Here is a 15,059-nt window from a genome sequence, read left to right as displayed (position 1 = left end):
TCTCTACTACAGAATGTAAGACTAGAGATGGGTAACTAAGGAAATGTGCAGCAATGGAAAATTTCAGGCTAGTGCAATGAAAGCAACTTAGCCACCAAACTGACTCCAAGTTTCAATTAATTCTAAAACTGGTGACAAGGTCCCTCAATGAGAGGCAGTGAAAAGCGATAGAGTAGGTATTCTACTCCAGTTTGGGCAAGTGTATAAATGCAAACATGTGCTGCTTCCACTCCAATCACCTGCTTTCTGCTATTTTTGTATCACAGAAAAACAAGATTTAATCTCACAGGAGGTAAAGCAACATGCATTGCTTGAAGTTCCATCTCCAGTATCTCTTCCACTTCCTGTTAATCCTGTTAAAGATAAACTTCTGTTTACTCAGATGAAATCAAGAAGCCTAATGAGTAAAAGGAAAATCAAAGCCTCCTCTTATGCCAGCTAGCTTTCCCTCCATGTTCAGGCTTTGTTTAGCTGACAGAAGTCCATTGGACTGCTATTTCAAAGGCTAAAAAATGGTAAAACCCTGACCAGCCTTCTGTCCATCCTCCTCCGTCAACTAAACATCTCAGACCCTGCCTTGCAAAGAGATCAGTCAGCACCAAAAACATCACCAATTCCTTTCCGGCAGTTTTATTTATGACTTATAACATATTGAAAGAAACGTTTTACTAGCAATTGAAAGAAATGTTTTACTAAGCAGTTTTATTTGAAACTTGTGAAATATCACCAGGTTAACAAGTAGCGCAGCACCTACCTCCTGCTTCTTGGAGCTCAACACATCTTTTGGGGCTCACCCAGAAGAACTAAAAGCAAAGGGTTACAAAATGACAGAGACAAATGAAAACCTTTTTTTTTTTTTTCCCCTCTAAAATCTTTCAATCGTTATCACTTACAATGTGGTGATCTCTGCAAAGACCACACTTTCCAGGGAGCTCTATGGAAACATCCCATTTACACTGCCTCAACTGGTATCAGAAGAAGGTTCTTCACCAAGAGGGTGGTCGGGCACTGGGACAGGCTCCCCACAGCAGTGCTCATGGCACCAAGCCTGCTGGAGTTCATGCAGCATTTGGACAATACTCTCAGACACATGGTCTAATTTTTGGGTGGTCCTGTGTGGATCCAGTAATTGGACTCTACGATCCTTGTGATCCCTTCCATCTCAGGGCATTCTGTGATTCCGTGAATAACAAGCGGTATCTGCAGTGCCCGGGACTCCAGGTCAGGTTCCAGTTACAGACACTGAGCGCAGAGCAGGTGTAAGGTGCCAAGGCACAGCTACATTGGCCACGGTAAGTCACAGAAGTGTCCTATCCTTGAATGACTGCCTAGACACGCAGGAAAAAAACAATCCTCTGCAACAGGCACGTAACACAATAAAAGCATAGCAAGAGATGATCACTTGTCTGGGCCAAATAACATCTGAAAATGAAAGCAGTTCTCCAGGAGAAAGGTATTCCTCTGCACTGTGTTTGTGTTTTAACTTGAAATGTTGCTTCCCATCCCTCTGAGCTGGCATGGGAGTTAAGGAAGTTTGCAGAAGTGATGAATTTTAAATGAGGAAGCTCAGGCTCCAGTAATACTTTACCAAGGTCCGAGTGCTGAAGAGACATGTTCTGCCAGCAATCTCACATTGAGCAGCAGTGAGATCAGGGGGAGGGGTGCACACACAAGCAATTTTGCATGGTGTCTCACTAAAACAAGTTTAGGCAAGTATTTTAGGTTGCTTGCAGGAGCATTTGAATTTTTAAAAACTGGTTACATGCAAATGTGTTGTAGCCTCAAGTTCCTGGTAAGCTGCCAGCATGTCCCTGAGCACCAAAAGGCTCAGACAGCACATAATGAAGGACATTATTCTCCAGTTGATGTCCAGATGTTTTGGTACACACCTCCCATTAACACATTGATGAAAAGAGAATCCAATAAATCCCTTGCAAAGTCAAAGGACTTTTACTGGCATTATAGACTTGAGACAAGGTATCTTAATGACTTTTCCAAGGCAACAGAGATGGAGGTTCAAGACATTCCCCTTCCACCCAACCTCCCCACAGAAATTATTTGGGAATAATGAAGCATTGGATTTTAAGCTGAGCAGACACATTTGATCAATAAAAACATTCACCCCAAACACACGTTCATTTAAGCAAGACTAGCTCAGGGAACACGGGGTAGGAGCCCAGAATTGTATGCCATCACTTAACAGTCACAATTCCAACCCCTTTTCCCTCCCTTCTCATTTCTCCTGCCTCTCCTCATCCACTCACTACAGGGTCTCAACTCATACTGTGTTGTGTACTGTGACAGCAACAATAGTTTGTAGAGCTGGTGATGAACTGGAGCTAAGATCTGACAGCTGAACATTTTGGGCCTGAGGCTGGGGGCAAGAAGAGTGTGTTACTATCATTTTCTTGTCACATCAGTTCCCCAGTTCCATTCCCTCTGCTGGAAAAACATCTTTCCCAGCACAGTAGGCCTCTATGGACTATGTACCAGTTTCAGACTTCAACACACCTATGACCAGAAGAGTCTTGCTGAGAAAATACTAGGAAACTCCACGTTGCAGATGGTGCACCTAGGCTAGGATCAACAGCCAGGAACAGGAGCTGAACCCAAAGTGCTCCCCTGTGAATTACTGATTTCTACTTACACTTTCTCACCGTACACACTTTGAAAACAACTAGTACCAACAACTGAAAATAGGTGTCACACAAGACTTCTACTTTTGAAGATCAAAAAGATTTCTGAAAGGCTTTCAGATGAAGAACTGGACCTCTGCAGCATTTCTCTTTCCAGAACCAACATTGTTTTAGTCTGTAGTTGTCTCTGTTACTCGTGGCTCAGCTCGCAGCTCCAGCTGGTACCAAAACCTAGGTCACTGACCACAGTGAAGGTAACGAGAAGACAAATGTTAATGAAGGGCTTAAAGCGAACGCAGTTTTCAAGGCACTGTTTCAACGCTTCCAGCCGTTTTCAAAGACATCTACCGATACTTCTGTATTACAGTGGCACCTGGTGGCAGTTGCCTAGACTGCAGTTCTCAGTTCTCAAAGGATACAGAAACAGAAAAGCAAATTAGAAAAACAGAAATAAGAGTGCAGCATCGAGATTAATGATTCCTGCTGAGCCTCATTACTTCTGAGGCAAGGAAAACACACAGGTTTCTCTCTTACACAGCACCAGCACAGATTAGCAGCCTGTGACACTGTCTCACCAGCAGGTGCTCAGCTGGCAGAGTCAAAGGCATTAGGTACTACACCCACTATCACACTACCATTTTACTTCACCTTCCAATTGGGTGCAGTACCTCTTTGCCAGACTGATGAATGCAGTGAAAATTGTCCAGTTTTACTAGCTGAGCTTCTCAGGTCTTCCACTGTAACACTGACCTGCACTCTGCCCTCCAGAGCAAGTTACAGAAGTGACTTCCAAATGATATTCCCACTATATCCACTAGATAACTGTAGCCTGCAGTCAGATAATTGCAATCTTTTGTTTGCAGAAATGCAACTGCAATACAAGATACTCTTGAAGAGTTAGATGAGACTTGTCTAACTCTTGCCTCTTTCTATATCAGTCAGATACATAAAAAAATGCAACAAACCACAGGTGCGTTCAAACAGCAGCCTAGTGTTTTCACTGCTTGCTCTTAACATCAGAAGAAGTACTGATTAAGAGCACGTGCACTTACTTCTGCCCTTCAACTCTTTATTAAGTGAAAATAATATATTGATATAGGGTCACAAGCCAGCTTAAGGTGGATGTCTAATACAACAGTCAATCAGGCAGGCATGACATTTTATACTTAACTTGCACATCAAAGCCAACCGGGGCATATCTCATGTCTCTCCTCAAACCACGTGGGGCATATCTCATGTCTCTCCTCAAACCACGTGCTAGAATTACCATCAGTAAACATTCTGGAATATGAGAGAGGTGGCCTTCTGCCACAAAGGTAAGAGTATCCAGGGATCTCACCTACTTGCACACACAAGAAAAAAAAGTTTGAACAAAAAAATCCCCAAGTATCTAAGACATCAGTACACAAAAGGCACTTATGTCACTCCAGTACAATGCCCCAAGCTTCTCAAATGTCTTAACACTGCACAGTGATAGAGTTTCCACCAAAAAAAAAAAACAACCACCCTCCCCAGGCACTAAAACTCTGCTACAGAGCATGCCAGGGATGAACAGTTTTACCAAAGCTGAGAAGCTTCTCAGTAGCACCTCTCATGCCAAAGGCTGTTTGGAAGCCCTTGGCCATACACAGGGCCAAGGAAGTGGCCAACACAGAAGGAGGTACATGGGTAAATAAAGGGTGTGTGAGAGTGAACAAGGTAGTGGGAATCCTCATCTCTAGTCCCTTCTCCTGAGTCACAAATGCTTTCTAGCTTACAGTTCATTAACGCAGAGTGCATAAACCAACAAGCACAAAACCCCAAGGCTGTCCCCATCTCCTGAATAGCCAAGTGCAACATTGAGCTAGCCTAAGGGTCAGGATGAGATGCGTGGGAAGAGGTTGAGAGGGCATCACATCTAACAAAAAACTTATTGCACAACATCCCTCCCTGTCTCCAAAACATGCTTATTAGTGTTAAACTTCAAACATCTACCTTAGCACTCCGCCATATGAACATGAAACTATACAGAAACACACACAGTTTGCGTATTTCACACAAACACAAAAATCTCCACTCTGCTGAAACCCACAGGAGCTTTGCCACTGACTTCAGCGAAGTCAGTTTCACCCTGAAACTGCTGCATTACCACATTAAGCTACTGATTTACAGTGTGAACTGCCCCTGTCTATGACTAATGCCTCTTCTCTGACAACTACCATAGGATAATAAAGGCTTCCAAGGTCATCTGCAACTACAACAGTCAGTAATTCCACTTTCTACTCAACATCACCGCTAGTCTTTTTTTTTTTTTTTTTTTTTTTTAGTATTGCAAATTAAAAAGCAGCACCTCTGGCAGATTATCTGCATTTCAGAATTTTATCTGGATCTCAGAATTCAATATTCAAGAGTTGGACTTGATGATCCTTAAGGGTCCCTTCCAACTCAGGATATTCTGTGATTCTATGATTTAATCTGCAACGGTGCATCTGCTGGTTTGCATGTGCAACATTGCTGATAACTTAGCCACGTATACCATGAGCAGGCTTGCACAGAAAATAGAGGGAATATTATGGAATTGCAGTATTGCAGGCCTCACTGTTCAAACCAAATGAACCATGAAACTCCTCCTATTTTCCTTTCTGTTAGGCTTCCCTAAGAAAGGAATAGAGGCAGATCAAATTTGATTCTAAACTTCAAGGTCTTGTAACAATGAGCTTGCTGACCTGTACTTTATTACTTGCTTGCTGATCTCATCTTACTTAATTGTACAGAGGGAACATGGTTACACTAAGCTCCTGCTGTAGTGCTTTGCTAACAAGATTTAGGGCTTGAGTAGACTTTTTTCCCCCCATACTTCTACCTTAATGACCTTTTTATCTTTACATAATTTTAGTAAGTCAAGCCCTTAATTAGGAGGAGGGGTATTATCTGCGTATGACTTTGGGGAATCTGCTTTTTATTCTACTAACAGTGTCTGCATAGGGAAATAAAGACAAGAGCACAGCATTTGAATGTGATTGGATCCATGTGATGTTATAGAAAATGTGGTTAACTACAGACAAACAGACATAGATGTATGCACCCATCCTTTACCTTGATCAAGTTTATTTAACTTAACATGCATAACAAATAAAATTATATCATCAAGAATTAGTGACTTAAGGTGTAATGATTTACACTGTGCCCATTGGTTAATTATAACTTTTCTTAATAAACTGATTGGACAAAAAAAAAAAAAAAATCTCCTGATTGTGGAGAAACAGATAAACTCCTATGAGGCAGAAATCATTTACCAACACTTAGAAGAAAAAAAAAATAAATTGATTTTCCAAAGCAATCCATTCCAACACCATTGCAGGTCTAGCCGCAAGATAGGAAGCATTCAAAAAACAGCCAGTGATCAGGCAGTAGAACTTCAAAAGCACAATTTAAAAGCAAACTGCACATATACAGTTTGTGCATCTGGTATGTATAGTATATACATACTATATATAGCTTAAATACTGTCTGCACACAACTACAGACCAGCAGTGTGAGTGAACAAGGACTAAACAGTGTCGCTTGCTTGGCAGATGTTTTCTGTCCATCAGCCACACACCCACCAGGCAGCACACAGCTCACTGACCTGTGCTGTAAGTCTGTCCAGCTGCACAGCTCTAGAATACGGATTCTGGGCCAAAACACTTTGAGGTGGTATTTTTTGGCTGCTTTTTTTTTTTTCTTTGCCCCCCTTACCCACCCCCCCCCCCTTTCTTTTTTTAAAGCGGTAGGAGATGAGAGTTTATGGGATGCAGGAGTCTTCCAGAAGCATTTCACACACTTCTGCTTCCTGCTTTGCATTGACAGTTTTACTGATTCCTAATGGCACAACTGTCCTGGACTTAGCTACAAAGTGTATCAGTATATCATCTATATCAGAACATGCCTACATTTCTCATTAGCATAGTAAATGGTCCCTTTTTTGCCATTTACTATCTGTGTCAGAGATCCCCCCAGGAACTCAGTGACCGCTTCATGATCCCTTCAGTCACAGAACGGCTCGGGTTGGAAGGGACTTAAAGATCATCTAGTTCCAATCCCCTTGCCACGGGCAGGGATGCCACCCAGTAGATAAAGTCTCTGATCAACAACTTACTTTGGTCCCTGTGTGACTGACACATCCCAGATACAATATCTTCTGTTTTCTCTACATCCAAGCATTTGATGTTTAACACAGCTGTCCCTATCCAGTGAACACCATGTACTTCGAGATACTAACAGTTGAAAGAATAAAAGTGAAAGGAGCAGTAAGCATCACATTGGCCCACTAAAGAGGAGAGAACCAAACTAACAGCACTAGGAGAATGCTTTCTTTAGGTCCTTCTTTTCCTTTGATCCCAATCATCCAACAGAGGGGTGAAATACTTTTGAGACTTTGGTCCACTGAATAATGCTGTTACTGTATCTCTATAGGAACAGACTAGGAGATTCATCGTTCCACATATACGTGTATATCCATCTAGTCCTACTCGGACATTTTAAGAGGAATGTTTCTTTGCAGGCAATTTTCACTGATACAAAACATACAGTTCGTTGGGGTAGACGTGTCAGAGGAAATACATCCACAGACACCAAACAGGGAAGACAGAAGGACAAAGTTCACAGGTCCTTCAGTCACATACTCTAGCAAGTCTTATGAGCAAGTCTTAACTTATGAGCAAGATGATAATGCTGAATAGAGGGAAAAAATTATCCAAATTTAGATGCCTAGAGTCCTTTGAGGTCTCCAAAATAAAGTGTAATGTATATGCTCTCCCAGCATACACGTCCTAGAAAGACTGGGAGATTACCTACACATTCTGTGAACACTTTAATTACACTATGTATTTTGGTTGTTATAAATAAGGAGTTTCTTTTGCATTTCACCTTAATCACTTAACAGTGATTTCAAGGTAAGCTGGTCAACACAGGTATTCCTCACGACAGTGCATGACACATCTATGAACCAGGACATTGACAACTCCTTACCACGTGGTATTTTTCCTCAGCACATCTTTTGAGGTATCCAAAGGGTGGCTGCACCCCAAGAGCCATCCTGGCCAGCTGGAGAACTCTGTCACAGAAGCTCTGTGAAAGTAAAGGAAGGAGAACCTGCGGGTGACTTGTAATGACAAACAAAGTTTATTCACATCCAGCAAGGTGGCGAGGAGGAACCTTCCATGTCTGAGGAGCTATGAGGTTCAGTCAGGAGCCACAGCTCCTGGAGCTTGAAGGTACTCATCTAGGAAAAAGAATGCCAGGCTAACAGTCTAAGCAGACATGCACATGCTTATTCTTTTTCATCTGCCAAAACCTAAGTTATACTATACAGAGTGGAATAGCGTGAGAAGGGAGAGGGTGGGAAGGACGAGGGAAAGGCACATAACTGAGTATCCGCAGTCCTTTACACCCTTCCAACTGATGTTGAACATATAATTTGAACAGTACCTAACCACAGACTCAAATACTCACACAAAAAGTAATTAACCCAGGTCTCCAAATAGTTAAACCTCTGAGAAACATATGGAAACTTGCAACTACCTCTTGAAAGGAAAGCTCCTTTCCTTAAAATGGGGGCATCTGTTAGGTTCTGCTTTTGAAAGTTAGTTACAAGTCATGAAAGCAAAATGGAGAGAGATGGTTCCCCAAAATACAGGGGAATACTCACCGGTCCACAAGCCTTAAAAAATAAAACAGGCTGGAGAGCACTCACATCACCACTCTTGGTGTTTCTTTCTGCCCAGTGTGCTCATTTTCACAGAGCTTGTTACGAGTACTAAGCATGGAGTCCATCTGTATTGCAAATCCTGTTAGAACTCTGAACACTCAGCAATGCTGGTGAGTGCTGTAATAAGCAGATCTTCCTTGTAAGCCATAGGGGCAGAATTCAAAAAAAGGACTGAAGTATCACAATGCCCAGATTTATAAGAATAAAATTTCCTTGTCATATGCTATTAGCTAAATTCCCTAGACAATATGTGGAAGAAATAGCATACAGTGTGGTAACAATATGTGGAAGAAATAGCATACAGTGTGGTAGGAAAAAAAAAAAAAGATGTAAACCAGTCAGCAGAAATTACTGAGGAGTGTGATGTGATAAAATACATTGCTCTAAGTTCCACAAGGCTCAGAGTCTCAACATCCTTCCTCTACATGCTGTTCCAGAGAATACAAATACATTGATATTTTCATTAGAAAATAATTATATAGGGATAAACAGTCCTTTCAGCTGCCTAAACACAAGCTTAGATTTCCCATGATTGAGGATAATAGAAGATCAGTATGGATTTCGCCTCTTTTCTCTCTCAAGAGATTCCTTAGCATCTCCCCACACTTTTCTGCTGAAAATGTGCACCAGCTGCAATAAACACACCACTGCCCAGCTTTTGCCTCAAACCATCTTCAGACAAAAGTACATTCCTCATGCTGGACGTATCTTGCAAGACTCTCTGCTACATAACTTTGGATCTCCTTACACTACTGTCAGGTAAACTATACTCTAGACTCTGAAGAGTAAAGGCCTCAGCTTTTGCTTTGTGAAATACCTTGATAAATGAAGGAGGATATGGATATGGATAAAAGGCAGCGTGGTAAGAAAAGACCTCAGTGGGTTAGCCATAAGCTATTCTTTTAGTTCTAATTCATGCCTGATAGATCTTTACAAATTGTGTCCCTAAAAATATTAAGGACAGAAATACTACAACCCTTTGCAACCTTTTTCCATACTTTGCTGTTCTTACAGAAACAGCAGTGGTGTTTATAAGACAGGAATCCAGCCACATCAGGCTAGGAGATGATAATGAGTGGCCCATTAAAACCTTCATATGGCTGCACACTCCATATACCACGTATGTCTGGCAAACAAAGGAATGCAGCACACCACTAGTAACTTGCAGCAGGGCTACACAGAAGACACCTCTCATTCATGCAGTGTGCCTGGGAATGTAGGTGAGTTCAAAACAAGAGTCTCAGCTCCCCTTGCTAACTTCCTTTCTCTCGCTGTTGGTGATCAGGAGTTCCTTCAACAGAAGACAGAGTCAGAGAATCATTAAGGTTGGCAAACACCTCCAAGATCATCTTGAAGACTGTCCAACCATCACCCTACTACACACATTGTATTATGGCAAATGTATTTAGCAATCTCAGCACAGAACCCAGACCTAAATTTTTTATAAGCAACAGTCTCTAGTTACATACCAGCACGTTGCTTAACACACAGAACTGATCCCTGCTCTCAGGGAAACTTGCATTCAACAAGCCTAAGACTGCTAGAGAAAACAAAACAAGAAGCATGGGATCATCACATTCTTGTGCAGCAGGCTAAGCAGGGATCAGCAACAGCCTCAAGAATTAAACATCTAGCATAAAAATAATGATTATTATTTTTTAAGTTTAGGTAAGATTTCCCTCATAGGTAACTCAGAACACAAAACAGGGTTGCTGAAGTACCTCTAAACATCCACAAGCCAGTACTCAGCAAACCTGTGGTATGTATGGCATCCTGAACCACTCAGTACCACTTGTGCTTCCAAGAGAAGCTGCCAGGACATTGGTAACAGCTTCCTCCAGACAAGGAGTAAAGGGCAAGGAAAATGGCAAGACAAAAGAACTGCCAGTGTTTACGGACAACTTGTTGCCACAAGTTTATTTGGAATTGCTGAGAGTGTTGTTTTAGTTACCAGTGCGTGAACAGAGCTATATGAGAACACCCACCTAGGAAACCACTGCGGTCCTCCCTGCACTGCCACCCAGAGAGCAGCCGTGATGGACTGCAGCGCAGGACTTCAAACCCAACACATCAAAAAGGCATTTGCTGTCAGGCTGTTTAGACAAATAGATAAGCTGAGGAGGAGCCTTGAGGGTGTTTGCCAGGCACACAGAACAGATTCCAGTTTTCATTTTAGGTCAACTAAGTTACTATCTGGCCATGAATTTAACTTCCTAAATGTTGGGAACACATTTCCCCAATAGAGTGCAATCATCATCATCAGGAAATAGTCTGTCACCTCAGAGAAACCCAAAACACTGACACAAGAAGAGGAAGCATAACCACACACCCAGTTAAGATAGAAGACCCCATATACAGAGTTAGTTTCCAGCTAGATCCAAAGTTACAGCAAAGAGATGAGTTCAGGGATCGTCGTTTTGGGTAGACAACCCAGGCGTATTCCAAAAGTAGATTAATCACGTCTTTACTAGTAATAACCATTTCACCACCTACTTTGTAGAGGACTCTGTATGATACCATTACTAGATACAGAGGAAATAGACAACATTTAAAATATTTTTTTTTCAACGTCATTACCAATACCATCAAGAGGTAAGGAAGTTACCAGTCTTGATACAGACAGGCTGCTGTCTGGGCACCTCCTTCGTCTTCATCTCTGCCACTTACACACCAAGTCTATGCCTGTATGTCCAGAAGCAAAAGCAACAAGGAGAAAATTCCCCTTGTCAGCCTGGATGCTCATTGAACTACTGTGCAGTATATCTCAAATAAAAGAAGACAATGAAAGTCATTCTTGCACAATGTGAAGAACTAGTGTCCAAAACAAGAATAATCTCCCTTCCCATACCTGTTTGCTACTTGACCTTGTAGCTTTGCACTAAACCAAACAAAAAGCAACTTTAAAGTGGCCTTTTTCTATAGAATCCATGGGCTACTGCAAGACTTTGGCTTTCAGATTTACCAAAAACCTCTCTCAATAAAGCACAGAAATAACTTGCTACAACATTCCCTTTTCAAAAAGACAAAAAAGCTAGATTCTGCAAATCTCTTAATAGACATACATATCACAGTAACATTAACTGGCCTGATGTCTAAGAGGATTTGGAAGTGACAAAATGCATATGTACTTTGAAATTAACATCTGACTTGCCTTGGCCAGCAGAAGCAAAAAGTCACTGCCTTTTTGGCAGCTTTTGTCAATCAGCAGGTCTCAAATGCTCACAATGCAACCAAGGTGATAAGAACCATTAAATCAGGTTGGAGAGCAAACCAATCGCAAAATCCTGGACAACAGGGTGGAGATGCAGCAAGGTTTTTATTCCTACTATCAAGCTCCCTGCATGTTATGTTTGCACTAGGTCTTGCTGACCTAGTACAAAATAGGGATTACATCTGCATTTGGATGACTATCTCTTGAAAAGTTTCTTCTATATTGCTAACATGCATCAATACATCCTTTATATACACCCATCTATTTTGTTTAACCTAACACTGCACTGCTACCAGAAAGGTCTCAATCTTTCCTGAAGCTTGAGAGAGAAACTGATGCCCTTTGAAAGAATGCAGTAAGCATTTTGTTTCTGTGGCACAAAGTTAAAACCTAAACACCCTTCTCAGAAGCTTTTGGGAAGTTTTGTAACAGTGCTTAAGTCCTTAGGACAAGTGTCTTATTTCACCAAGAAAATTTGCATAGTTAAAAAACACAGTATTATTCCACATGTAAGAGATCCACTTTCCCCTGCAACTCAAAGAATATGACTTATTTTATACACAGCTGGTTATGGCTCTATGCTATAAACAGACTGAGAATCAGGGACATTGAACAGAGATAAGTTCATTTTTTATGCAAATATCCCCAGGAAGCAGCATAAAGGAAAGAAACAGCAGATCACATTTTGTTCTGTACCGCTTATGAAGCAGTCGCTGAAAGGAATGCTTGACACAAAGGAGAATTCTGGTTGGAGGCTTCCTCTTTTTCACTCGGGAGACTTTATACTTGCTCCTCACTTAAAATAAATAAATAAATAAAATAAATCAATTGTCAAACAGTGAAGTTCTTTGCTAGTATTTCTACCAGAAGACTTTTTGCATAGCCAACTACTCTGTACTCAGATATGTAACAGTTACTGTAGAAAAACAGTCAGGCACGTAATTCCTAGGCGTAACTCCCTAAGAGTACACCTTTTCCTCTCACTTCGGGTAGAATTGGGATTTGACTTTTGTCAATATAATGGCAAAATAACAGGCATCCACCATAGCTGTAACTCTAAGATGCAGATTTTTCCAATGAAGCCAAGGAAAACCTCGTATGAAAGATGTAATGGACATGACACTGACAGTTTCTTACAAGTGAGGGCGTACAATTGCAGAGACCTCCAGTGTCACTGGTCACAGCAAAATCAACTCAAGACAGCTAGGAGAGACTTGTACTTCAGCAGCTTTTCAGTGCTTTGTCTTCTGTGAACATTCATTCTCTTTGTGATCATGTGCTTCCCCAACCCATTAATTTAACGATTAGGCTTCTTTTGAGACTTTAAAATAAAGCCCTTTGGCTTTGCCTAGCCAAGGAGAAACCAAAAAGAAAGTGAAGCATACAATGGTTATGAGTTCACGTTTTGAGCTCTCCAAGCTAGCAGCTCATAAGACACAAGTTTCAGGATTAACTCCTAGAAGATCTCTTGCTCTCATCTTTATCCATTCCAGGACCATAATGTTGTATGTGAAGAACAGAGATGAGACCAATCCCGAACAGAACAGGTTCTCAAGCAGGACTGTGGCCTCTCAAGTCTTGGCTCAGGCTACACCACTTTCTGTACCGAACACAAGCATCGCAGTCCTGTTATTCAAGGAATAGTGTATTTGAGGCTGAAAAACTGTTCACATGGGCCAACACAATCTAACATGCAATACTCGTCAGCAGTCACCAGATGTCACCATATCTCAAGAGACACGGGGAAAGACATTAGCAGACCAAGCAACTGAAATAGAAAAGTTTCCTGTCATACGCACACACCCCTTCAGGTCCACAGTAAGATCAGCAAAAGCAACTCAGTAACCTAGACAGCTGCCCATCAAGTAACGTAATGTATGCATATTTAGGAGTTAAAGGGCCTGGACTGGTGATCTGAGGCAGTGCCCTCTGGCTCCTCAACCACCCACCCAGGAATGCTGCCCCTGGAAGTGGTCACATCGCAGCCCTGCTTCCAAGGAATTCCATAGCTCTCATACAAGCCAGGTTCAGCCCACCACAGCTCAAGGCTGGGTGGAACTGACACTGTCATCAAACACTCACAAACACAATAATCTCAGTGCCAGATCCTAACACATCTTGTAAGTTTGGAGTCTCGGATTAAAGCTTATTTATTACCTTTGTGAATCTGGGTTACAGCATTCACATTTCAAACTGCCAGTGATGAGATTTCAGTTCTGCCTTTTGTATGACGTAGGATGTATGCAAAGTGTGTTCTCACCAAAAGTAATGAAACTACCTGCTGCTGACACCCACACTGCAAGCCTCAAAAAAAATCTTACAGTCAATTCTAAAACAGTAGTGAAAGTGTCAGGAATAAATCAGATACAGATTTCTATGACATCACCATCTGCAGAATCAAAAAATACATATATAAGCAACACACATTCTCCTTGGTCAACAGGAAGAGCAGTACCAGTCCTAGACATATTCAGGGTTGCTTTTCTCCTATTCAGTGGTCTCCCCATCTTTTAACCTCCTCCAATGGAAATGGTACTGCTAGTGCCACACAGATCTAGATCCCCATCCAGCAGTACCCAACACCAAATACTTGGCCCGCTGGGGTATCATAGTACCCACAAGTACTAGTCCTGTTTTAAGTTGAAATAATGAAAATAAATAAAAGTAAAGAGTTTGTCTAAAAAGCGATGTTACATCATCTCTAGCAAAGCCTGAAGGACAAAGCGGCTGCCACACCTTCCCAGCTGCCATGTGTGAATTAGTAGCACTCAGACCAGTGGTGCCTAAACTCTTGTTTGTACAAGAACACTTCACTCCTTCCAGCAGCAGGAAAGGCTAAACATGCCAGCAGCTCCTCACTGTAACAGCAGGCCTACAAGGCATGAATGAGCAAGCAATACAGCCAACATACATAATTCACAGTAAGACTCAAACTTAAAAAAAAAAAAAAAAAAAAAAAAAAAAAAAAAAGATATTGGTTCACTGAGTGTGAATACACAATGTAGCAGACACAAGTTTGATGACCCACACCGTTCCAGGAGGAGGAGGCCAGGAGCAGGCTCAATTCATGCAGGCTGTTCCAGACATCTTCCTTCCCAAGGAGCTTTCAGGTAACAAGGAAGATGCTATGCACAGCCTCCAGGAAAAGGGTTAGAGAAGAGTTACACAGAGCTAGGCCACAAAGCACATGAATGGTTTCTAGTAAACTGTAGGCTTGATAGCTGTGATTTAGATCTTCACTTCCCTTTGAATCAAACAGGGGGGACAAAGAATTGGTGCAGGGGAAATAAAAAAAAAAAGCTGTGAGGAAAGGAGACAAACCGAGGGGAATTTAAAGGGTCCACTGATATAAAGCGATATCATCAACACAGAGCTTAAGGACACTCCCCACATGAGCGTCACCTTTTATTCCCCTCTTCCAAAGAAAGAACGAGATCTGATCTAGACTGGAAACCCCAAGAATAAATCTTGACTTCAAGCAACT

The 15,059-nt window shown here is 41.7% G+C and overlaps 1 protein-coding gene across 3 annotated transcripts in view; it reads right to left on the bottom strand.

Annotated features, from left to right (window-relative positions):
* Nucleotides 1-15,059, bottom strand: part of BORCS5 (BLOC-1 related complex subunit 5) — a 103,058-nt gene that overhangs the window by 62,670 nt on the left and 25,329 nt on the right. The gene's annotated exons all lie outside the window — the stretch shown is intronic.

This window comes from Aythya ferina (assembly GCF_964211825.1).
Source record: "Aythya ferina genome assembly, chromosome: 1".
NCBI classification, from domain to species: Eukaryota; Metazoa; Chordata; class Aves; order Anseriformes; family Anatidae; genus Aythya; species Aythya ferina.
The sequence above is the reverse complement of the archived record's forward strand: the minus strand, read 5'-3'. Positions and strand labels throughout refer to the sequence as shown.